General features: G+C 39.6%; 1 protein-coding gene and 1 pseudogene across 15 annotated transcripts in view; both read left to right on the top strand.

The window, feature by feature from the left end:
* The window catches only part of ANKS1B (ankyrin repeat and sterile alpha motif domain containing 1B), a 1,169,527-nt gene that overhangs the window by 879,180 nt on the left and 264,947 nt on the right, over positions 1 to 25,400 (top strand). The window lies entirely within an intron of this gene.
* LOC137775333 (AP-3 complex subunit sigma-2 pseudogene) lies at positions 17,300 to 17,894 on the top strand (annotated as a pseudogene).

The raw sequence follows: 25,400 nt of genomic DNA, 5'->3' as shown, positions 1-25,400 counted from the left end.
GTTCAGAGATGGTAAAATGAGGGAAAAGTGTGTGTCTTGAAATCAGTGTAACACCGTACGGCATTGTGGGAAGGGTGCACAAATGAATAAAAGAGTTTAGGTCTTGAGTTAATATTTCCCTTTTGCTTAGGGAAAAAAACCCTCCCATTCTGTTTTCATTTCCGTAGGTATAAGATGATATCATGTTCATATGCCAAGAGAGATCTCAGATCTGTCAGGATGTGGCAGTATAAATAAAGTCCCTTCGGGAATCTGCCTTTTTCAGTCATAGTAGTTGGCAGGGGTTGACATCACTGACTTACGCTGCTGCAGTCCGTCATGTCTCTCCTGCTTGAAAATCATTGTGCACATAGTGAAACTATCAAAACAACCCCCAGGGAATGGAGGTGCAGGCCCTGAGTGGTTAGAATACTAAAAACAAGGCAACTGCAAAGCTAGCATCATTATAGCTGGGAGGATAGGATGGCTGCTGTCAGAACTGACAGGCTATCTGCCCCAGGGCAGCTCTGAGCAGCTTACCCAGGGGGACCTCGGTCCCTTTCCAGCCAGAGCAGAAAGACCTGCGACCTGATCTTTCCAGAAGCCCAGCTACTCGCTCTTCATCAAACCCACTTGCCTTTGCCACCTCTTTCTGACATGTCCTTGCTCTGATTCCAGACTGGATATCATCTGATTCTTTGCAAACTCCAAATGTGTTCCCACCTCAGGGCCAATACAGTAGCTGTTCCTGTACTTAATGTACATCTTTTTTCTTCTTCCACATCATCTCAGCTCACTCATCATCTCCTAGGGCGGCCTTCGACCACCCAAACTAAAGTAGTATCTCCCCATCCTCCATCAGTTTCCATCACATTACCCAGAATGTATGTATGTTTGTCTGTTTTTATAACCCTGAAATCTCCTCATTTACCTGTCTACTTGCTAATGGCCCATTTCCCTCACTAGAGTGTATGTTCACTCCTGCATCCCCAACATGTGGAACATACAGAAGATGCTCAATAAATATTTGATCAATGTACAAGTGATCAGTTTGATTCCTATCTCATCAGTAGTTTTTAAGTATTTGACTTACTATCTTATTCTCCTCCAGCTCCCCTCCTTCTTCTTATCTGTCTTGCCTCAACATGACCTCAGATTTAAGTGACTCTATGACTCCTTAGATTACGTTGTCCAATTCTCTTTTTCTGAAAGCTGACTCACAGCTGTAGACTCCAGATCTACTCTGGTCTCTGAGCCTCTCATGTGCAGGGTCTTCCCTACCAACCTCTTCTTCTCTCTTCCTGTTGCTTCTTTGTGTGACTGCAGAGCTCTGGGTGGGCTGTACTGATGTGTCTGTGAATGTCAGACAGACACAGCAACAGCAGCAGTGATTAGGGTGTGCACTGACGAAGCAGCGGCTCATGGGCTGCCAGACCCTGCCCCCACCCATCCCCACTGTCATTACCTTTCATACCTGCCCACATTGAGTCAACACCCCAAGGTTCTTCCCAAGCAGCTGGAAGCTGGGGGAATTTCCAGTCCTTAGCACTTCCCTAGGGCATACACAACTTTATTGCTGAAGCTTTTGTAACTAATAGAAATCACTACTAGTACTGATTTTTTTAAAGCATATATTGATGTCTACTTTGTGGAAGGGGGATCTAAGATACATTAGAAGCTGCTGACTTTGTAGAGGTTCTCTCTGATGATGTCAAGCATAGGAATCTTTTTTTGCTCTGATTCTTACTAGCAGCGGTGTGTGTGCTCAGGAAAGTTAAGCACTAGTGATACAAGTTACTTTTTTAATTGATCTGAGTTTTGCAGACTAACCAGGCGAGAAGTTCCCTACAGACATTGGGCTCCACCACTCTGGAGTGTAAATGGCACATTACGCTTAGAATATTATACACCAAGACGACCTAACTATAAACCTGCAGATAAGAAGCAAGTCCTATATATCCCTATATTTCCCACAAAGATTTACACATTAGAAAGTGCATAATCATTACTTGGTTGAATAAATGAATGGTATTGAAGAAGACGACGATTAATAAGAATCCAGGTCAGCTTTTAATCTTCTCTATGCATAAGAATCACTTTGGGGGCTTTAAAAAACTATGGATACCCAGGCCCATCCCCAGATATATGTATTCAACTGGTTGTAGTGGGGCCTACACGTATATTTTTTAAAGGTCCCTGTGTGATTATAATGTATGAGCAGGGTTAAAAACCATTGGTCTAGATAGAAAGTAATTCATGCCCTAAAAATAATAATAACTCAGTCTGTGTTAAAGATTAAGGTTAATAAATCGCAAGAAATGTTTTGCCTAGGTGATATTAAATGTGGTAAATATTTCACTGCCATGATGTACTTACCTGTCTTAAGTCATCTATTTTTTACTTTACCATGAGAAATAAAGACTAGAACATAATAAGAAAAATAATTCTTTAAAATATGAAATCTAACACCTATTTCAACAAACAACCTTAAATTCTGATCCAATATAAGACTTAAATCATAAACATTTCTTCACATGGGTTAAAAAAAATTCAAAGTTAATGAGATCCAACAAAGAAAAAGAATAGAATAATAGTTCTAGCACAGGAAGGAAGATCACTGTAATAGGATGAATGGTGGCCTTCAAAAGATGTGTTCACCTGGTTCCTGTGAATGTGACCTTATTTGGAAAGAGAGTCTTTGTGGATGTAATTAAAGGACTCAAGACAAGATCACCCTGGATTATCTGGGTGGGCCCTAAATCAAATGTGTCCTTATAAGAAGAAGCAGAGACACAGACAAAAGAACAAATACAGAGGAGAAGGTCATGTGAAGATGAGAAGGAGACTGGCGTGTTGCTGCCACAAGACAAGGAACACCTGGAGCCACCGGAATCTGGAAGAGAGAAGAAAGGATTCTCTCCGAGAGCCTTCTAGGGGAGGATGGCCCTGCTGACACCTTGATTTCGGACTTCTGGTCTCCAGAGCTGTGAGATAATAAGTTTCTGTTTTAAATCTTTCAGTTTGTGGTAATTTGCACGGCAGCTTTAGGAAATGAATACAATATTTTTGAAATAGTAGCTACGATATCAATTTTAAATGTTATGACCCAGAATTTGTTAAAGGAACCACACGTTGCAGTAGAACATATGCTACTTGGAGGCTGTCCTCGGTCAGCTGTAAATCATGATCCCTGTGACAGATGGTGTATGGCCTCTTCCCCCCACCGCATCGTTAGGTTTAAGTAGAAATGTGGGCTTTAAAGGAATGGGAGCCAGATGCAGGAGAAGGGCAGGCCTGACTGCGGGCATAAAGAGAATATTTAGGATTAAATTTGGTAAGGATTAACCGTGTTTCAGCTTTTGAATGATACCATAGGTAACCAAGCTCAGTTTCATTCTCAGGGCAATGTTCCTACCTGTGGCTTGAATCAGTCAGGAATGACACTGACTAGTAGTGGTTTAAACAATACTGACATGTATGGGCTGGACAACACGAGGCCTGGAAGTAGGTACTTGCTAATGATGTCAACTAGGACCAAGGCCTTTCTGTCTTTTTGCTTTGCTTTCCTTAGTACGATGGTGCTTTGCCCTCATGCTTCTATTTTTTTTCACCTCAAAATTGCAAGGTGGCTACAGCAGGTCCAGGCATCATCCCAGCGTGCACAGATGGAGAAATGGGAAAGGGAGCAAGGATAGAGATGTGTGTTTCTTTCACCAGGAAATCAAAAACTTGTCCAGAAACCTTCTATCAGACTCAGGTTTACACCTCAATGGCCAGACTGTGTCTGTGTCACTGCCCAACTTCAAGGAGACTGAAAAAGTGTCTTAGTTCTTTCCAACATTTGTAAGACAAAGCAGGCAAAGAAGAGGAAATTGGAACAGATTTTTCATCAAGTGGTAATGTCTGCCACAGAGCTATAGAAACCATTCTCAGAAAACAGCGGGTCTTCTGGAAAAGCCTCATATTATTTATCAGTTATATGCAATTGAATGAAAAATCCTCAAATCCTGAATTCCTGGGTATATGATGTAGAACTGAAGAGGAAAAAGTCAATTTCTTTAACCAATTTGGCTTGGAATATTTCTAGAAGGTATAGAATGATTTTCAAACTTTCTCTATAACCCCATCAAACTTACAATTATCCAAATCTTCTATCAATGTAGGGACTGTTAGGCATTTTAGATTAAGAGCACCAGATAAAGAGTAAAATCTTGAAATTCCTTTTGAAAGTCAAAACAGAAGAGAAGTGAAAAACAAGGAACACTCTAGTTTGTGGCTGTTATTGTTCGTCTCTGTTCTACTGATTTTTGTTCTTGGCCCTTCTTGCAGATATACGGGTAATCTAGGGTAAAGGGATACAGAAAGAGGCAAGCTAGAAAGTTGGAGAGAGATGTTTATTTTTCAGTACATTGTGGCCTCAAAATGGCCCTTCTTTGCCTCTGTCTAACTCTTAGTCAGTGGGAGCTGGTGGAGGGGAGAGGGGTTGATTGGTTCACTTCAGTAGTCATTTACCATCTACCTACTGTGTGACAAGCACTGTGCGAGGTTCTGGAGAGACGCTGGCGAGTAAGACTCATTTCAAAGTTCTTACCTTTGAAGAGCTCACATTCTGGAGGAGAGGTGAGAAAGTACAGTACAGAAAGCACAATACAGTGCGATAGGTGCTGTGTTCAGGGTGTACATAGGAACACGTATATCGTGGACCTTAAAACAAGACTAAGGCAGGGGGCAGGGGTCGGAAACATCATCCTTGAGGAGGTATCCAGTACAAGAAGAGGGAAAGAGGGTTCTGCTTGGTTGGGAGGTAGCTGCAGCTGGATTGGACGCTGAGATCAGAATTTAACTCCTTTCTCAGAGGCTGGGAGAGGGAAAAGATCTGGGAAAAGGCACCGGGGTAGATGGGGGAGAAAGGGAGGGCAGTGGGCTGTTGGCCCCATGCACAACTACAAGGACCCAGAAATGGAACGTCAGAAGCAGGATATGCAGAAGCACCAGCTGCCCCCACTGTCACCAAGAAGGGGTGAGCAGGAGGTCGCCTGACTGGTGACCGCAGCCATGGAAGTGACATGGTGGACTTTGGAGTGTGCCCAGGCTGACAGCCAGTCACTCGTCCTCCCAAAACAGAGTGAGTCAGGAATTGTGAGACCCAGGGGAAAAGCCCTTCCTTTTGAGCCTGAGGGAAGAAAATGTAAGGGCTGGGATCAACTTACAGTTCCCTAACTGTTGATGCCAGTGTCTAGGATAAATTCCTGTTACTTTCCGGAAGCATTTTCATAACGCTTTATAGTTGATAAACCTTTCACATATCTCAGATGGTTGTTTAATCATAACAGTCCAGTGAGATGGGTATTACCTTTCCCATTTTACTACAGAGGAAGGGAAACTGCAGGGGACACCAAGGAACCCATGCATATTCACACATTTAAAATATGGTCTAAACTCAACATGAGCCAGAGCTCAAGCCCAGGTCTCTCCGAATACAAATGTCTTTCCATAGAGACCCCAGGGTCCCTATAGTTAATTCTTTTTTCAACTTAGCTACATGGTGTTTAAAACTGCCTTCTCCCAGAACTTCTGTTAGACATAAGTGCACCTCACACTTCTGGGTTTCTTGCCAAAGATTGAAAGAATATCCTTCTTATGCATTGCTGGGTTTCTGTTGAAAAGCCTTCCTCTGCTCCATGTTTTCTTAATCTACCACTGTAGATGATAATTGCCTTCCCCACCACTTACCCTGACATGTCCTTCACTGTAGATTTTGTTGGTGGAGTGCCTAGGGAGAAAGGGAACTGGATTCCAAAGCACACGCAATTTGCCTTCCTACCTAGGCAACCTCATGAAGCTGCCACCCAACACCGGTGGTCCTGGCAACTTCCTCTGCATGATCACCACCCCCCTCTTTTCCTTGGGGATCAAGTGGGCAGTAATGCCCTTCTCCAATGGAAACAAAGTTGAGTACCTTATTTAATATACAGCTATGGCTCAAAATGGGAGCAAATGAAAAGGTAGTTTTACTGGCTATTTTCTCTGTCAGAGACGGATCTCTGTCTTGTACAATCTGTACCTTGCTGGGGAAATGGGACTTTACTCTTCCAATTTGGAAAATCCCACCCCAGAAGAGAAGCAGCGTGAATCAGTACACAGCAGCCTACTTTCGTGTCATCTTAAATATAATTACCTACCATTGGTTAAGCCAGCAAAATACTTAATTTCTTTTTTATTAAAAAATAATTATGCATATTTGCAAGTAGACAGTTTATTAAGCATGGACAATAACTGTGACTCCCAGTTTGGGTTTTCTCGATTTCTTTACATTGTTTTCTGTCTGCTGCATGAAAATTTTTGTTTCAGTGAACTTGGCTGCAATCACAGGCACTCACAGTACCTTTTGAAGATAGAATATCATTTAGTGTTCGTTAAAAGAGTTATATAAAAGTCCCACCCCTGAATCTCTTCTAATTGTTCTTTCTTTAAAAAACAATTGAAGTTCACATTGAAACAAGTGTATAACATACAAGAGTAGCTGTCCTGACCATGAAAAGGGAGCCTTTTACCTATTTCTGAGCTGCCTTGCATAATGAGCAATTTGGAGAATGTAAGTAAATTTTTGTACATTATTTAAATTCTGTTTTCCTTTTGTACAGATACGGCTATTGTCTTCCTCATCCAAAGATTCTTTTTATTGAAGCAAAATAACCTTCATAGGTGACGATATTCTGAAATTCAACAAGGAAATAATTCAGTAGGAGAAGGCTTATAATTTCCAATTTAGTGACAAACTTTTCTCTCAAACCTTTGGACTCATCATCTCCGTGACATCTAGATCCATAAACAGTATAAGACCCAGAGGATGTCTCAGGAGTTTTATAAACAGAAGCTAAATGGGAATCATACATACATATATTTCTTTAATTTTATTTTTTTATTTTTTATACAGCAGGTTCTTATTAGTTATCTATTTTATACATATTAGTGTATATATGTCAATCCCAATCTCCCAATTCATCCCATCACCACTACCCCTCCGGCACTTTCCTCCCTTGGTGTCCATACGTTTGTTCTCTACATCTGTGACTCTATTTCTGCCTTGCAAACTGGTTCATCTGTACCATTTTTCTAGATTCCACATATATGTGTTAATATACGATATTTGTTTTTCTCTTTCTGACTTACTTCACTCTGTATGATAGTCTCTAGATCCATCCACATCTCTACAAATGACCCAATTTCATTCCTTTTTATGGCTGAGTAATATTCCGTTGTATATATGTACCACAACTTCTTTGTCCATTCGTCTGTCAATGGAGTTTTTGACTTTCATTCTTTCGAATTTCTCATTTCAGATGTTCAATTTTTCATAATCAGAAGTTCCATTCCAGTTTTTTTTAAAGGCAAGGGGCACGTGTTAACTTTATTTGTTTGTTTATTTATTTATTTAAATTGACCTTGCTGATTGCAGAATCGTAGCTCCCCAGCCAGGGATCAAACCCAGGCTCCCGGCAGTGGAATCGCAGCGTCCTAACCACTGGAGTGCCAGGGAATTCCCCGGGTCTTTTTTTTTTTAACATCTTTATTGGAGTATAATTGCTTTACATTGTTGTGTTAGTAGCTGCTGTATAACAAAGTGAATCAGCTATACGTATACATATATCCCCATATCCCCTCCTTCTTGCGTCTCTCTCCTGCCCTCCCTATCTTACCACTCTAGGGGGTCACAAAGCACCGAGCTGATCTCCCTGTGCTATGCGGCTACTTCCCACTAGCTATCTGTTTCACATTTGGTAGTGTATATATGTCAGTGCCACTCTGCCACTTCGTCCCAGCTTACCCTTGCCCCTCCCAAAATCCTCAAGTCCATTCTCTACATCTACGTCTTTATTCCTGTCCTGCCCCTAGGTTCTTCAGACCTTTTTTTTTTTTTTTAGATTCCATATATATGTGTTAGCATACGGTATTTGTTTTTCTCTTTCTGGCTTACTTCACTCTGTATGACTGTCTCTAGGTCCATCCACCTCACTACAAATAACTCAATTTCGTTTCTGTTTATGGCTGAGTAACGTTCCATTGTATATATGTGCCACATCTTCTTTATCCATTCATCTGTCGATGGACACTTAGGTTGCTTCCATGTCCTGGCCATTGTAAATAGTGCTGTGATGAACACTGTGGTACATGACTCTTTGAATTCTGGATTTTTTCAGGGTATATGCCCACTAGTGGGCTTGCTGGGTCGTATGGTAGTACTATTTTTAGTTTTTTAAAGAACCTCCATAGTGTTCTCCGTAGTGGCTGTATCAATTTACATTCTCACCAACAGTGCAAGAGGATTCCCTTTTCTCCACACCCTCTCCAGCATTTACTGTTTGTAGATTTTTTGATGATGGCCGTTCTGACCGGTGTGAGATGATATCTCATTGTAGTTTTGATTTGCATTTCTCTAATGATTACTGACGTTGAGCATCCTTTCATATATTTGTTGGCAATCTGTATATCTTCTTTGGAGATGTGTCTATTTAGGTCTTCTACCCATTTTTGGATTCGGTTGTTTGTTTTTCTGATATTGAGCTGCATCAGCTGCTTGTGTATTTTGGAGATTAATCCTTTGTCAGTTGCTTCATTGGCAAATATTTTCTCCCATTCTGAGGGTTGTCTTTTGGTCTTGTTTATGGTTTCCTTTGCTGTGCAAAAGCTTTTAAGTTTCATTAGATCCCATTCGTTTATTTGTGTGTTTATTTCCATTTCTCCAGGAGGTGGGTCAAAAAGGATCTTGCTGTGATTTATGTCATAGAGTGTTCTGCCTATGTTTTCCTCTAAGAGTTTTATAGTGTCTGGCCTTAAATTTAGGTCTTTAATCCATTTTGAGTTTATTTTTGTGTATGGTGTTAGGGAGTGTTCTAATTTCATTCTTTTACATGTAGCTGTCCAGTTTCCCCAGCACCACTTATTGAAGAGGCTGTCTTTTCTCCATTGTATATCCTTGCCTCCTTTATCAAATATAAGGTGACCATATGTGCATGGGTTTATCTCTGGGCTTTCTATCCTGTTCCATTGATCTATATTTCTGTTTTTGTGCCAGTACCATACTGTCTTGATTACTGTAGCTTTGTAGTATAGTCTGAAGTCAGGGAGCCTGATTCCTCCAGCTCCGTTTTTCCTTCTCAAGATTGCTTTGGCTATTCGGGGTCTTTTGTGTTTCCAGACAAATTGTGAAATGTTTTGTTCTAGTTCTGTGGAAAATGCCAGTGGTAGTTTGATAGGGATTGCACTGAATCTGTAGATTGCTTTAGGTAGTATAGTCATTTTCACAACATTGATTCTTCCAATCCAGGAACATGGTATATCTCTCCATCTGTTTGTATCATCTTTAATGTCTTTCATCAGTGTCTTATCGTTTTCTGCATACAGATCTTTTGTCTCCTTTGCTAGGTTTATTCCTAGGTATTTTATTCATTTTCTTGCAATGGTAAATGGGAGTGTTTCCTTAATTTCTCTTTCAGATTTTTCATCATTAGTGCATAGGAATGCAAGAGATTTCTGTGCATTAATTTTGTATCCTGCTACTTTACCAAATTCATTGATTAGCTCTAGCAGTTTTCTGGTAGCATCTTTAGGATTCTCTATGTAGAGTATCATGTCATCTTCAAACAGTGACAGCTTTACTTCTTCTTTTCTGATTTGGATTCCTTTTATTTCTTTTTCTTCTCTGATTGCTGTGGCTAAAACTTCCAAAACTCTGTTGAATAATAGTGGTGAGGGTGGGCAACCTTGTCTTGTTCCTGATGTTAGTGGAAATGGTTTCAGTTTTTCACCATTGAGGACGATGTTGGCTGTGGGTTTGTCATATATGGCCTTTATTATGTTGACATAAGTTCCCTCTATGCCTACTTTCTGGAGGTTTTTTATCATACATCGGTGTTGAATTTTGTCGAAAGCTTTTTCTGCATCTATTGAGATGATCATGTGGTTTTTCTCCTTCAATTTGTTAATATGGTGTATCACATTGATTGATTTGCATATATTGAAGAAGCCTTGCATTCCTGGGATACCCCACTTGATCATGGTGTATGATCCTTTTAATGTGCTGCTGGATTCTGTTTGCTAGTATTTTGCTGAGGATTTTTGCATCTATGTTCATCAGTGATACTGGCCTATATTGTGTTACTGTCGATTTCCCCTTTTATGGCTGTTAGCATTTGCCTTAGGTAATGAGGTGCTCCTATGTTGGGTGCATAAATATTTACAATTGTTACGTCTTCTTCTTGGATAGATCCCTTGATCATTATGTAGTGTCCTTCTTTTTCTCTTGTAATAGTCTTTATTTTAAAGTCTATTTTGTCTGGTATGAGAATTGCTACTCCAGCTTTCTTTTGATTTCCATTTGCATGGAATATCTTTTTCCATCCCCTCACTTTCAGTCTGTATGTGTCCGTGGGTCTGAAGTGGGTCTCTTGTAGACAGCATATATACGGGTCTTGTTTTCGTATCCATTCAGCCAGTCTATGTCTTTTGGTGGGAGCATATGATCCATTTACGTTTAAGGTAATTATCGATATGTATGTTCCTATTTCCATTTTCTTAATTGTCTTGGGTTTGTTATTGTAGGTCTTTTCCTTCTCTTGTGTTTCCTGCCTAGAGAAGTTCCTTTAGCATTTGTTGTAAAGCTGGTTTGGTGGTGCTGAATTCTCTTAGCTTTTGCTTGTCTGTAAAGTTTTTAATATCTCCATCGAATCTGAATGAGATCCTCGCTGGGTAGAGTAATCTTGGTTGTAGGTTTTACCCTTTCATCACTTTAAATATGTCCTGCCACTCCCTTCCTGCTTGCAGAGTTTCTGCTGAAAGATCAGCTGTTAACCTTATGGGGATTCCCTTGTATGTTATTTGTTGCTTTTCCCTTGCTGCATTTAATATTTTTTCTTTGTAGCTAATTTTTGATAGTTTGATTAATATGTGTCTTGGCGTGTTTCTCCTTGGATTTATCCTGTATGGGAGGGACGCTCTGTGCTTCCTGGACTTTGACTATTTCCTTTCCCATATTAGGGAAGTTTTCAACTATAATCTCTTCAAATATTTTCTCAGTCCCTTTCTTTTTCTCTTCTTCTGGGACCCCTATACTTCGAATGTTGGTGCGTTTAATGTTGTCCCAGAGGTTTCTGAGACTGTCCTCAATTCTTTTCATTCTTTTTTCTTTATTCTGCTCTGCAGTAGTTATTTCCACTATTTTATCTTCCAGGTCACTTATCCGTTCTGCTGCCTCAGTTATTCTGCTATTGATTCCCTCTAGAGAATTTTTAATTTCATTAATTGTGTTGTTCATCATTGTTTGTTTGCTCTTTAGTTCTTCTAGGTCCTTGTTAAACGTTTCTTGTATTTTCTCCATTCGATTTCCAAGATTTTGGATCATCTTTACTATCGTTACTCTGAATTCTTTTTCAGGTAGACTGCCAACTTCCTCTTCATTTGTTTGGTCTGGTGGGTTTTTACCTTGCTCCTTCATCTGCTGCGTATTTCTCTGTCTTCTCATTTTGCTTAACCTGCTGCATTTGGGGTTTCCTTTTCGCAGGCTGCAGGTTCATAGTTCCCGTTGTTTTTGGTGTCTGTCTCCAGTGGGTAAGGTTGGTTCAGTGGGCCAACCTGGTGGTGTAGGCTTCCTGTTGGAGGGGACTAGTGCCTGTGTTCTGGTGGATGGGGCTGGATCTTGTCTTTCTGGTGGCCAGGATTGCATCTGGTGATGTGTTTTGGGGTGTCCATGAACTTAATATGATTCTAGGCAGCTCTCTGCTAACGTGTGGGGTTGTGTTCTTGTCTTGCTGGTTGTTTGGCATGGGCTGTCCAGCACTGGAGCTTGCTGGTCATTGAGTGGAGCTGGGTCTTAGCGTTGAGACAGAGATCTCTGGGAGAGCTCTTGTTGATTCATATTACATGGGACTGGGAGGTCTCTGGTGGTCCAGTGTCCTGAACTTGGCTCTCCCACCTCAGAGGCTCAGGCCTGACACCTGGCCGGAGCACCAAGACCCTGTCAGCCACACAGCCAGGTACGTGGGGAGTTTCTTGCCTTTGGGGAAGTCTGAGGTCTTCTGCCAGCGTTCAGTAGGTGTTCTGTAGGAGTTGTTCCACATGTAGATGTATTTTTGATGTATTTGTGGGGAGGAAGGTGATCTCCATGTCTTACTCCTCCACCATCTTGAAGGTCCTCATGCATACATTTTTAAAATACACTGTCCTTTGACGCTGTAGCAGTTGTCATAAACAGTGCTTCCCAAATACTTTTACTCCCTAAAGCAACACCTTGTTCTTCCAGTGAGGAAAAACAATGCTTGAATTTTTAGTCACCATGATCTTTGTCATTTCAAACAATAGAGAATGAAATTCAGAGTCCAGAGAGTTATGTTCAGCTTTCACAATTGAGCTAGGAATAGACAAGTATGAGGATATAAATTACAAAAATAACAAATGTTTATCAAACTTCTTTTTGTGCAAATCGCTCTTCTAATTGTTTTACATATATTAATCATTTTTGATTATTTAAGTAATCCGCTTAAAGAAAAGTATAGGAAATGACATTGGATACAGTTCCGAATTATAAAACAAAAAAGTTAATAAATGTGGAGTCTAGATTTTTCTTCATTGCTTCTGAAAAGAAGATTAACATCTTATTCCTTGATTATTCAGCGAAATATCTGTGAAGTCCATAAATCTTTTAATGTATGCCTATTCTAGAGTAGCTATAGCAATAACAATTGACATTTTAAAAGTACCTTGAACAATTGACATTTTAAAAGTACCTTGGAGATTATACAGTAAAATATATCTTCTATATAATCATATTTATTTCTAACAGTACACTTTCAGGAAGGCAAGATGAGTATTAATTTTCTGCTTCGCCTGTGAGGAAACTGTGGCTCAGAGAAGTTAAATAAATTGTCCAAGGCCACTGCAAAAACTGCAGACACAGGCCTGTATGACTCCAAGTCTGTGCTCTTTGGACCAGGCCACAACTAACCTGGCCTCCTGCAGGGGTGCAGCATGGTTCCTTGGCATGAATTTTTCATCCGTGGAATTGACAACCTCTTTAATTTAGCAGAATATTTCATTTTGTTAAAGAAAACAACATGCTAGAAAGAGCCCTGTACTGTCAGTCCCCTAAGCAGCCAAGAACTGTTCAGCAAGTCCTTTGATCTCACTAGTTTGCTCATCTGGAGACAGAAGGGTTTGGATACATGATCTCTAAGGACCTCCAACTGATCAGCTCAAATAATTCTTTAATAAAATCCATTGTATTATTTCTGACTTCTTCCTTACTACCAACTTGGGTACAAATAATAAAGCTGAATAAGGAGGGAATTAAAGCTAGAGAAATGTCCATCTGGTTTTAAAGGTCAAAAAGGCATCTCCAAGGTGACTGAGGGAAGGAAGAGCAGTCCAGATGGAGTGAACAGCTAGCAGGTACAGATGTGTGAAACAGTGTGGGGCACTGAGGGAACACTATGCTTTCAATATTGCTAAAATGTAAAGTGCAAGGAAGCTTTTGCTAAGTGCTGAGGGTGATGGAAAGAGAGAAGATCCCAAGCACACCGACCTCCCCTGACTAGAGGCTCCCCCTCAGTAGGGTCCTAGATAGAAAGGGGAGAAGCTTCAACTTTAAATCAAGATTGGAGTTTTTCACTATTACATGGGATGAACATTTTTAACTACTAAATAGAGATTGTGTTTTCCTATCTAAAGTGATCAGTTTTTTTCTTAACCTACGAGTCAATAAGACTGCTCACATTTTTATCCAGCAGCAGGAAGAAACCAACCCCCCTGAAAAAATTTAAGTAGTTGGGGAGAAAAGTTGCCTTGTGATTACAACCACAAATCACACCTTTCAATGTATTAGTGTTATATCCATAGATATGAGTCAACCACCTAATAATAAGTAGGGTAAAACGGTTTATTAAATTTTTTTAAATTTATAATCAGTGGAATAGTAGTACCTCAAGGTCACTGTTCTGTGTCATTACCTTTGTCTAGTTTTGTAAGTGCATGAGTTTAGGATATATGGAACCTCATTTCAGATCATGCTCAAAAACAAATTTTAGAATAAATACCTGATATAAACTTTTTAAATGATTTTTTTTCCAGTTCTGCAACCCAGTCCATCATTCCCCTTCCCCATTGCCAGTTAATTGAGTGCTCTGATTAAGTGGGTTTGAGTAATTGTGGTTTGACCACATTGGTGGTTCTTAATACTGGCTACATACTAGAATCCCAATGCCTGGCTGCATCCCAGAACAATTAAATCAAAACCTCCATAGTAGGAGCCAGGCATCAATATTTTTAAAAGTTCCCTGGTGATTACAAAGTACAGCCAAGCTTGAGAACCAGAGCTAATATTTTAAAAACCAGACAAGCATTAGTATACAACTGACTGCCTGTTTTCCTTAGAATTTGTATATTACATGTTACCCTATTAAAATATTTAATTATGTATCAAAATAAAACTCTAGAAACAGATCATGAAGACAATGAGATGAGCTTTGCAGTCATCATACTCAATTTAGATGAAAATGAAAAATAGGTCCATTCTATTCAGTGTTTATAGTCCTGGTCTTCCAATAAGTAGTGAAGGAAGTCCATGTACCTGCAATGTACTAGCAGTTAAGTACTTATGATCATTAATTCAGTACATAATGTTGAATCTAGTGAATTAGCAATTGTGTTCTGGTAAAAATGTTTTTTACTGTGTGTCTAAGTAACAGTATCAAAAGAAGTCAATCATTATGTGGGAAATATGTCTTCAACTTATTTCTAATAAGAAGACCCATGGGAACTTAGAAATGCATGTATTAAACATTTGAAGGAACTTATCATTCTATCTTTCAAATATGCTGATTGTTTTGATTATTTGATGTTAATATAGGAAAAACATGCTCAGGAGAGTTAAACCTGAACTCTTTATATAAATGACTTTTTCTAAATCGCTATTATTAAAGCCAGATGAAAGAAAATCCAAATACACAAAAGCACAACCTTACAAACTTGTAAATTAGAGTGATCATTCACATTACAAAAAGGACTTTCTGCTTTACAAAAGGATTCATCCCAACATTTCTTTAACTACAGGCCAGATAGCTTTTTACAATACACATTCTCCTAGATGCTCTAAATACACTGTGAGATCCTAGCTATTTTAAGTAGTCTTCTGGTGAATCCTTTTGTTATGCAAATTTCCCTTCTAATTGATCTGTTTTGTAGATCTGTAAATTTTTTCCTGTAAATCTGAATTTGCTTAAAGCGCCCTTGACTTGTAGAAAAGGTCTTCTGCATTTAAGTTTTTGGTTGTAAAAACAATGGGCTTCCTGTTTAGGCAACATGGCAGAATAGTTAACCTGAAAGCGTCCACTAAAACCATATGAAAATCTAGATAAAATAAAACAAATATATATGTATTTTTTTAATGAACTGCTAAGCTAGACAGAAAATAAATAGATTCTGCAGAGAATAGAAACTAAGACAGAACTGAAACTCAGAGTAGTAGAGCTGAGATCTGTCTACTCTGCAGGGGGTAAAGGGCAGGTCCCTCTAGGTAAGTCTAGAGACTTGTGTTTTAACAACCACTGGAGGTCAGGAGACAAGGCTTTCTGTCCCTTTGAGGTATGGAGTCAGAATTGAGACCATCCATACAGTCTGAACCCGAGAAGAGCTCCATTCTTAATATAAATGTAAATAAGGACTTAAAAATAATCTGCCCATTGGCATAGGGAGATAAGAAGGTAGCTTGTCTTCTCAGCTTGGGTTCAGGGTAAGGGAATGGAGACTCTTCCTTGAGAACCCAGAACTATGGGCAAGCTCCTCACTTTAACTTTGAGTTATTAGTCTGGAAACTCTAAGCTGAAAACATTTACATAAAAATTGGTACCAGGCCAGAGATGCCTCAAGGTGCTAAGAGAAATAAACAAAACATCTCTGAAGGGACATACCTTCAACTAAAGTAGTATCGTATGATGGCTTTATACTACATCAATCTAGCTAAGTTGAAACTATGTTTCTCAGAATTCCTTTCCTTGTGAGTCAAATTACAAAGGAAATTTTCTTGAGAATTGAAAGGCACAAATGAAGGAGCAGCCATTTTAGCACTCTGAAAGTCAGTATAAGACAGCAGGCATTGGCAATTTGCACATGCTATTGCTAATCTTTAAGTTACCTTATTGGTGTTGAGGACCACCTGGGTCTGCAATTCTCCAGTTCCCACTGGATTTTTTCCTTTGGCTTCCCTGAGTCCTGGGCCAAGTGTGGTTACAACTCCATGGTGAAGGGTGCAGGCTTCTGTAGGTCACCAGCATCATTTAAGTTGGAGGTGATGGGAGATAAAGTCAAATTCCACTTTATTCTCATGGGTTCAATTTTTTGTCCTTTGGGGTTCTAATATGACCTTATGGGTTCCAGTTTCTCCTTGATCTCTCCCACTTCAAATTCAGTTCTCCTTCCTGATTCCCTGCCAAGCTGACCTATGATGACCTCAGGTCCAACACCACATGCAAAGTCAACAGTCTTACAAAGACTTCTTAACCTGCACAAGGTATAATTTCTCTAATGAATCCATTACTCTATTTCGCTCCTAATGATCTGTTTCCCTGATCAACTCCTAACTGATACACATAGGTTTCCTTCATATGAGCTCAAAACTAATTATGAACACAGAACCTAAAATTACAAAGCACACAAGAAAGAAGTTCTGTCTTATCTTTTTTGAAAGGGTCTTAGTATTGCCATTTGATTTTCTTTTTTCCTTCAATCATTCTCTGGATCTATTTTCCTTAATCAAATAGGATTTCTAATCATTTAAGTTTTTAAAATACTATATTAGATGCAGATAAAGAGAAAATATATGAAATGGAAAATAGATTTAATGAAATTACCCCAAAGGCAGCAAAAGAGGTAAAATATAAGAGGCTCAAGTATATGTATACTCAATGACTAGTCAGTCTCATTCCCAGGTATATATCCCAGAGAAATCTCAAATGGGTATATAAAAACCATGTTAAAGAATGCTTATTTGAGGATTGTTTGTAAAGTGGGACGTTGGAGCTTCCAACACTGAAGAATGGCTAAGTGAAATATTCTGGTGCATATTATGAATTAAGATGCAGCAATTTGATGCAGTAAACCAGATGAACAGACAGCAAAATATATAGATCTTAAAAATAGAATGCTTAATATAAAAAGTGAAAAATAGAATAAACTACAGTATAATAACAGTTATATAAGTTAAAATACATACACAAGGGAAGGAGATGCTCTCTGGAAACAGCCAGTGGTGAAAGGAGCATGGCGGGCAAAGATGATTCAGGCGATTCTGGTTTTCAATAACCATGTGAAGCCACGGCTGGTCTGCTTCTACCAGCATTTCCCAGAAGAAATTCAACAGCAGATTATTCGAGAGACCTTCCGTCTAGTTCTCAAGCGGGATGACAACATATGTAACTTCTTGGAGGGTGGAAGTTTGATTGGTGGCTCTGACTACAAACTGATTTATCAGCATTATGCTACCCTCTACTTTGCATTTTGTGTGGATTCATCAGAGAGTGAACTTGGGATCTTGGACCTCATCCAGGTATGTGTAGCAGGTTTTTGTGGAGACTCTGGATAAGTGTTTCGAAAATGTTTGTGAATTGGATTTGATCTTCCACATGGATAAGGTGCACTGCATTCTTCAGGAGGTGGTGATGGGTGGGATGGCGTTGGAAGCAAACATGAATGAAATCGTGGCTCAGATTGAAGCTCAGAACTGGCTGGAGAAATCTGAGGGTGGCCTTTCAGCAGTGCCCGCGCGGGCCACGTCTGCCGTGAAAAACATCAACCTGCCAGAGATGCCTCGGAATATCAACATTGGTGATCTCAACATCAAGGTTCCCAACCTATCCCAGTTTGTCTGAGGGTAGAAGATGGCTGAACTGAGTCCTTGGAACCAGCAAAGCCAAGCCAGTCCTGCAGCAAAACCCGCTCTGCGCCCTGAGGAGTCCAGCCTCGGGCCCTGGCCCCTGCTGTCCTGGAGCGGGAAGGAGTCCTGTGTCCACTGGCAGCCTGTGCTTGCTTCTCACGTGTGCAACCTTGCCTGTCTCTCGTACATGTGACCACTGCAGATGTGAGGGGCCCTGGCTTCCTCAGTGGGGGTCAGGTGCCCAAGCCACTTGCCCCCTTCACCTGCCACGTGCAGCCACTCCCAGGGACTGCAGACTGTAGTGAGAGGCCCCTCTGCTCCCAGAACTCCACCACGAGGATGTTCTCTGACTCGAGCCTTCAACCTTAGCACCACGAGGCTCCCTGAGGTCCTGTAGCATTGACTTTCCTGGTGAGGTGCCATAGCTAGAAAAGGGCTGACCCTCTAGATTTGGGGATGTCGTGAGTGGCAAATAAGGGCAGGATTTTATGAGATCCAGAGTTGCCTACTGGCTCTACTAGAGTTGGCACACCCAGGATCCTTTTGTATAGCCACGCTGTCTCATCACCACCTCCTGTGGCATACACTCCCCACTGCCATAGCCCTGGCTCTGCTCTCCCAGGTGTTTATGTGCGGGACACAATCCAAATCATAAGCCTGTTGTTTGCCTGCCCCCCACATTTCTGCCAATAGGGAGGGCACCCCCCACAGCCAGAGGGGTCCCCCTCAAAGGGGAAGGGCCCTGTGTCTGTAGAAGGCAAAGCTGACAACATGGGGAACATCTCAGAATTATGACTCTCCCCGGTTTAAAATACATTCTCCTCCCGAGGAGCAGACGGGTCGGTTGCTGTGTTAGGAATGATGAGTCTTCTTTGTACAGGAAACCCAGTGCTGTCTACACCAGCTTCTGGAGCATGAGCGTCTGAGCTGGGGTCGTGTGTTCTGGACCTGGCACAGGGGAAGGCTGGGGACACGGGCCGCCTGCTGGCTGAGACCGGTGGCAGTGCAGCATCTGCTCCCCAGTGTGCGAGGGGTCCCTGCGTGAGCTCGCTCTGGCCACGCCCTGTTCCCCTCAGGTGGCAGTCCCCTAGAGCTAGCTGTGGAAACCTGTAAATGTTTACGTGTGATAAGAGCCTTTCTCCCTGTGGTTAACTTAGAGCTGAAGCTCCTCCTCGAAGTGGCGCCTCTTACTCCTGCGCTGCCTCGGGGCCGGGTCTCAGGTATGATGTTGAGCTGCCTTGAGACTCGGGAGCTCGCTGCGCCGTCACGGTGAAGTCTCCCGGCCTGGGGACTTCTTGTGCCTGCCGGCCGGTGGCCCAAACTGTTTCCTCAGGCCTCCTGATGCTGTCGCAGAGCCCGTCTGAGATGGTGCCCGACAGGACCATGGTCAGGACCACGTCTTTTCCCGCTTTGAACAGTGCTTCCTGTAGTTGGTGCCCTTTGCTCCCTTTAAGGAGGTTAAGGTAGCTTCTTAACCTCAGTCTTTTGGAACATCTCCGATAACCTCAGAGATGGGCAGTGTTGATCAGAAGGTAGGCCCTCTTATGTTGGAAGAGGGGAATGTAGGTTCATATATCTATCTGATGTTAAAACCTCTGATATTCTTTTAAAGAGTTTAATTTTTTTTTTACAGACATTTCAGCATATTCACATCCCTCTCTTTCACATTTGCTGAAAGTAATACAGGAACAAAGAAGGAAAACGATATTTATTTTGCACCTCCTGTAAGGTGGCATGAGCAAGATCCTTCCACAGTCTTTACAACAAACACTGTTATCTCCGTTTTGCAAGTCAAGAAAGTAAGACTCAGAGAGGTCAGGTAACCTGCCTTAGGTCACAAGGGCTAAGAATTGAGACTGTCTGCCTAAATCCACGGTTCATTTTTTTCACTTCTCAACATGGCTTCTCCCAATTTTATTTTCTTTCTTATGGGTAAGGAAAGCTCAAAAATATTAGGTAGCTTCTCAGAAACTGTGATAAAAACCGGCTTGGTAGCCAGTCACAGCATCAAAGAGTGTAAGAGCTGGAGGGTCCTCCACATGCCTCCATTGAACTGGTGAGGAAGCAGAAGCCCAGAGTGTTTAGTGTTGTGTCAAGGGTCACAAAGCTAGACCCAAGTCAGTCTTCATTTTTCTTTTTTTAAAATTTTTATTGGAGTAGAGTTGATTTGCAATGTTGTGTTAGTTTCAGGTGTACAGCAAAGTGAATCAGTTATACTTAAAAAAAGAAAAAAATGCATACACTAAAAACTACACTACATCATTCTGAAGTACCTAACAAATTAGGAATTGAAGGGAAATTTCTTAGCCTAATTAAGTATATCTATTAAGAACTTACTTAATGGAGATGCTTCAACACAGCCTTGAAATTCAGTGGTAAGACAAAGATGGCCACTATCAAAATTTTATTCAGCGTTGAACTAGAATACCTAAGTGGCACAATAAGAAAGCTAAAAGAAATAAACAGTATGAGTACTGTAAAGGAAGAAACAAAATAGTCATTATTCACAAATGATATATTAGTGTATGTTAGTTAATAGTAACATTAGCTGCTATGGCAGATAAACTGAAAATTCTTAGTGGCTTGACTCAAGTTTCTCACTCAAATCATAGTCCAGTGTGGGAGTTCCTCGTTGGACAGCCTTTCACATGATTACTCAGGAGCCCAGGGTCCTTTCATATTGTTATATGTGACCCCCTTTAGGACCTTAGAGTCTCCTCCAGTCAGCTGGCAGATGGCAAAAGGAGATGGAGATTTCGTATGCGGGAAGTTTTAGGGACTAGGTATAGCACCATTTCTGTCCACATTACGTTTTCTAGAGTTCAGTCACATGGCAAAACAATTGCAAGAGAAAATGGGAAATGTGGTATAGCTGTGTGCCTAGGAAGAAAAGGAAATGAGTTTCGTAGGAATCTTTGTCTCTGCCATGTTTTCTGTGTAGAAAGTGCAAGAGAATCTACACACAAACTTTTACATCTATTAGAAGACCTCAACAAGATTGGATATTGTAAATTGGGTACTTCCATAACGTGTGAACTGGCAATTCACAGATGAGAAAACACAAATGACAAATATGAAAAGGTGCTCAACATCACTAGTCATTAGAAAACTGTAAATTAAAACAATGGTATGATCTGAAGAGTATGATTTCATACTCTTCAGATTATGAAAAATTTTAAAGATTGATAATGTCAGGTCAGAATGTGCCTAAACAGGAACTATCATACGTTACTTTTGATTGACAGATGACTTATTTTGATATGTGCAATCAGGCTACAGCTATTTTGTCTCTTTAAAGAAACTTTTTATACTTTATTTTGGTTGATTATAAAACATCACCCTTATTGGGTAATTTCATGTTCCTTATTTCAAAGTTCTTTCGGGAAGTGAAAGTAGGGATACTTTATTTTGACCCCTATGATTTGACTGTACCTATACAGTACCTCCAATTTGTCTTTCTTCTGAAGGAAGACTCTTGCTGAACCAGAAATAATCTATGCTTCTGAGAAGTATTTCTTACCATCACCAGAAAACCATCCTCTGCAATGTGAAAATTGCTCACAAGTTCCATATTCTTCTGGAGCTTGAATTTCTTCTTTTTTTAAAATAAAGATGTGAACTCTATTCTCAAAACAAATGCTTTATCTATTTTTAGTGCCAGTAAGATTGGCACATAAAATTTTATTGATATTATGTTTTTAATTTTTAACAAAAATTATATATTTAAGGTATACAACATGATTTAATACACATATACATAGTCAAATGATGACTACAATTAAGCTAGTTAACATATCTTCTCAAATAGTTAGCATCTTTGTGTGTGTGATGAGAGCATCTAAAATCTACTCTCTTAGCAAAATTCCAATATTCTACAAAGTATTATTAACTATAGTCCTCATGCTGTAAATTAGACCTCTAGACTTACTCATCCTACGTAACTGCAACTTTGTACCCTTTGACCAACATCTCCCCATTTCCCCCAATATTGTATTTTTACATGCAAAAAAACCCTCTCCAGAGTCAGTAAGTAAAAGACATGCTACAATTTGATGTCATGGGAAAAACATGGGATTTGGAACCATATATATAGAAATGAGTTGGAATTCTCTGACACTCACTAGTTTTGCAACCTGGGCAAATTTCTTAACATCTCAGAACTTCTGTTTTGACAATGTTGTATACCTCACAGAGTTGTCATCAGGATTAATACAGCATATACAAAGTTACTGGCAACATGGTTAATATCAGTAGATGTTAGCTAACGTCTCCTGCTCATATTCACTGAATGTTCCAGTATCATTACAGTATGTTAAATCCTGTGTTTTTGTAGGTGTGACGCTTAGCATTTGGTGCCAGTTTTTTGCCTTCCACTCTCCCTTTCTCTACACTCCCCTACATTCTTATATTTTGCCCTATACTTTTTTCCAATCTCCAAAATTCAGATGAAACCATGTTCTAATAAACCTGCTAATTCACCCTAACAAACTTTCTACATGACATGCCTTTGTTTCATTTACTCATTCTTTTAATAAACCAAGGACTGTATGTGTTTTAATTTGTGTGTCAAATAATAATAATGAACAATTAGTTGTGCTTTAGATGGAAAAATAATACATTTCATATAAATTAATTTTAAATCATTAATGAATGTACATTTTAATCATGGATTACAGGGAGAAAATTACAAAAAACTGCTATTAATATTGATGTTACAGTTTTATCAGGTTTTAAATTTTAAGCACTTTCATTTTAAGTGTCCCATATTTTAGTAAAGCACATATATTTGAGCAGTATTTTGTAATGTTAGTCAATATCAAAAATATTGTCAATGTTTCAAGTTTCTGACTAAATAAAATTAATAATTGATAATATTTTGTGTTAATAAAATGATAGAGAAATAAGCCAGTCACAAAAGGACAAATATGGTAGGATTCCACTTATATGAGGTACATAGAGTAGTCAAATTTATAGAAATTGAAAGCAGAATGGTGATTGCCAGTGTATCAGGGGAGGGGAAAATGGGTAGTTGCTTTTTAACAGGTACAGAATTTCAGTTGGGGATGACATAAAGTTATGGAGATGGATGATGGTGATGGCTGCATAACAGTGTGGATGTACTTAATACCACAGAACTGTACTCCATCTTTATGTTATGTATATTTTACCACACACACACACACAAAGATGGAAAAATGTTCAAAGAGAAAATAGTCTTTTAATCCACAGCAAACATCAGGCATGTTTGATTACAGCATCACCAAAATATTTTCAATTTGATAACTCCTTCTCAATTCTTTTTCTGCTTTTTCACAATACTACCATCCATGGTGACAAATCTCACTTTTTGAATACCGGGATTCTACAAATTCTATTTTAGACCTTCTAAATTTTAACCTTTTAAAGTAGTTTTAGGCAAAAATCTTTCAAGTATAGCTGAGTATTCATTTGAATATTTTAGGTTTTTTCCTGAGTTCTCAAAATATTTGTAAAAATAGCTTTTATTTTAGGGAAGAAATGGCCATTCCTATAAAGTTTGTGCATATAAAGTCCTTAAAGAGAGAGCTCAGTAAGAGAAAATATTTAGTCTCTGTTTTGAAAATATATAGTTTTAAGTGCCTTGTTGTTGTAGACAAATATCAAATCTGTTATTTTCCTTTATTGTATTTTTATTTAAGTGCAGGATAACGATGTCAGTTTAAAGCATTCTTTTTTCAGCTATTTCACATCATGCAGTTCTTCAAAGTGCTTGCTTTGATAGTTTGAATATCATTGGTTTCTTCCAAATACTCAGTGGCTCTCATGACTTGATCACCAAGTATCACTGCAAATTAATGACTTGCTTCCTCCAGTCCAGTTATTATACAGTTTTTTTTTTAAACATCTTTATTGGAGTATAATTGCTTTACAATGATGTCTTAGTTTCTGCTTTATAACAAAGTGAATCAGCTATACATATACATATGTCCCCATATCTCTTCCCTCTTGCATCTCCCTCCCTCCCACCCTCCCTATCCCACCCTTCTAGGTGGTCGCAAAGCACCGAGCTGATCTCCCTGTGCTATGCGGCTGCTTCCCACTAGCTATCTATTTTACATTTGGTAGTGTATATATGTCCATGCCACTTTCTCACCCTGTCACATCTCACCCCTCCCCCTCCCCATATCCTCAAGTCCATTCTCTAGTAGGTCTGTGTCTTTATTTCCGTCTTGCCACTAGGTTCTCCATGACCTTTTTTTTTTTTTTCCTTAGATTCCATATATATGTGTTAGCATACTATATTTGTTTTTCTCTTTCTGACTTACTTCACTCTGTATGACAGACTCTAACTCCATCCACCTCATTACAAATACCTCCATTTCATTTCTTTTTATGGCTGAGTAATATTCCATTGTATATATGTGCCACATCTTCTTTATCCATTCATCCGATGATGGACACTTAGGTTGCTTCCATGTCCTGGCTATTGTAAATAGAGCTGCGATGAACATTTTGGTACATGACTCTTTTTGAATTATGGTTTTCTCAGGGTATATGCCCACTAGTGGGATTGCTGGGTCATATGGTAGTTCTATTTTTAGTTTTTTAAGGAACCGCCATACTGTTCTCCATAGTGACTGTATCAATTTACATTCCCACCAACAGTGCACGAGTGTTCCCTTTCCTCCACACCCTCTCCAGCATTTATTGTTTCTAGATTTTTTGATGATGGCCATTCTGAGCGGTGTGAGATTATATGTCATTGTAGTTTTGATTTGCATTTCTCTAATGATTAATGATGTTGAGCATTCTTTCATGTGTCTGTTGGCCATCTGTATATCTTCTTTGGAGAAATGTCTATTTAGGTCTTCTGCCCATTTTTGGATTGGGTTGTTCGTTTTTTGTTATTGAGCTGCATGAGCTGCTTGTAAATCTTGGAGATTAATCCTTTGTCAGTTGCTTCATTTGCAAATATTTTCTCCCATTCTGAGGGTTGTCTTTTGGTCTTGTTTATGGTTTCCTTTGCTGTGCAAAAGCTTTTAAGTTTCATTAGGTCCCATTTGTTTATTTGTGTTTTTATTTCCATTTCTCTAGGAGCTGGGTCAAAAAGGATCTTGCTGTGATTTATGTCATAGAGTGTTCTGCCTATGTTTTCCTCTAAGAGTTTGATAGTGTCTGGCCTTACACTTAGGTCTTTAATCCATTTTGAGTTTATTTTTGTGTATGGTGTCAGGGAGTGTTCTAATTTCATACTTTTACATGTACCTGTCCAGTTTTCCCAGCACCACTTATTGAAGAGACTGTCTTTTCTCCACTGTGTATGCTTGCCTCCTTTATCGAAGATAAGGTGACCGTATGTGCGTGGGTTTATCTCTGGGCTTTCTATCCTGTTCCATTGATCTATATTTCTGTTTTTGTGCCAGTGCCATAGTGTCTTGATTACTGTAGCTTTGTAATATAGTCTGAAGACAGGGAGCCTGATTCCCCCAGCTCCATTTTTCGTTCTCAAGATTCCTTTGGC

This window comes from Eschrichtius robustus, chromosome 13 (assembly GCF_028021215.1).
Source record: "Eschrichtius robustus isolate mEscRob2 chromosome 13, mEscRob2.pri, whole genome shotgun sequence".
In the NCBI taxonomy this organism is placed as follows: Eukaryota; Metazoa; Chordata; class Mammalia; order Artiodactyla; family Eschrichtiidae; genus Eschrichtius; species Eschrichtius robustus.
This window is presented reverse-complemented; position numbering and strand designations above follow the sequence as displayed.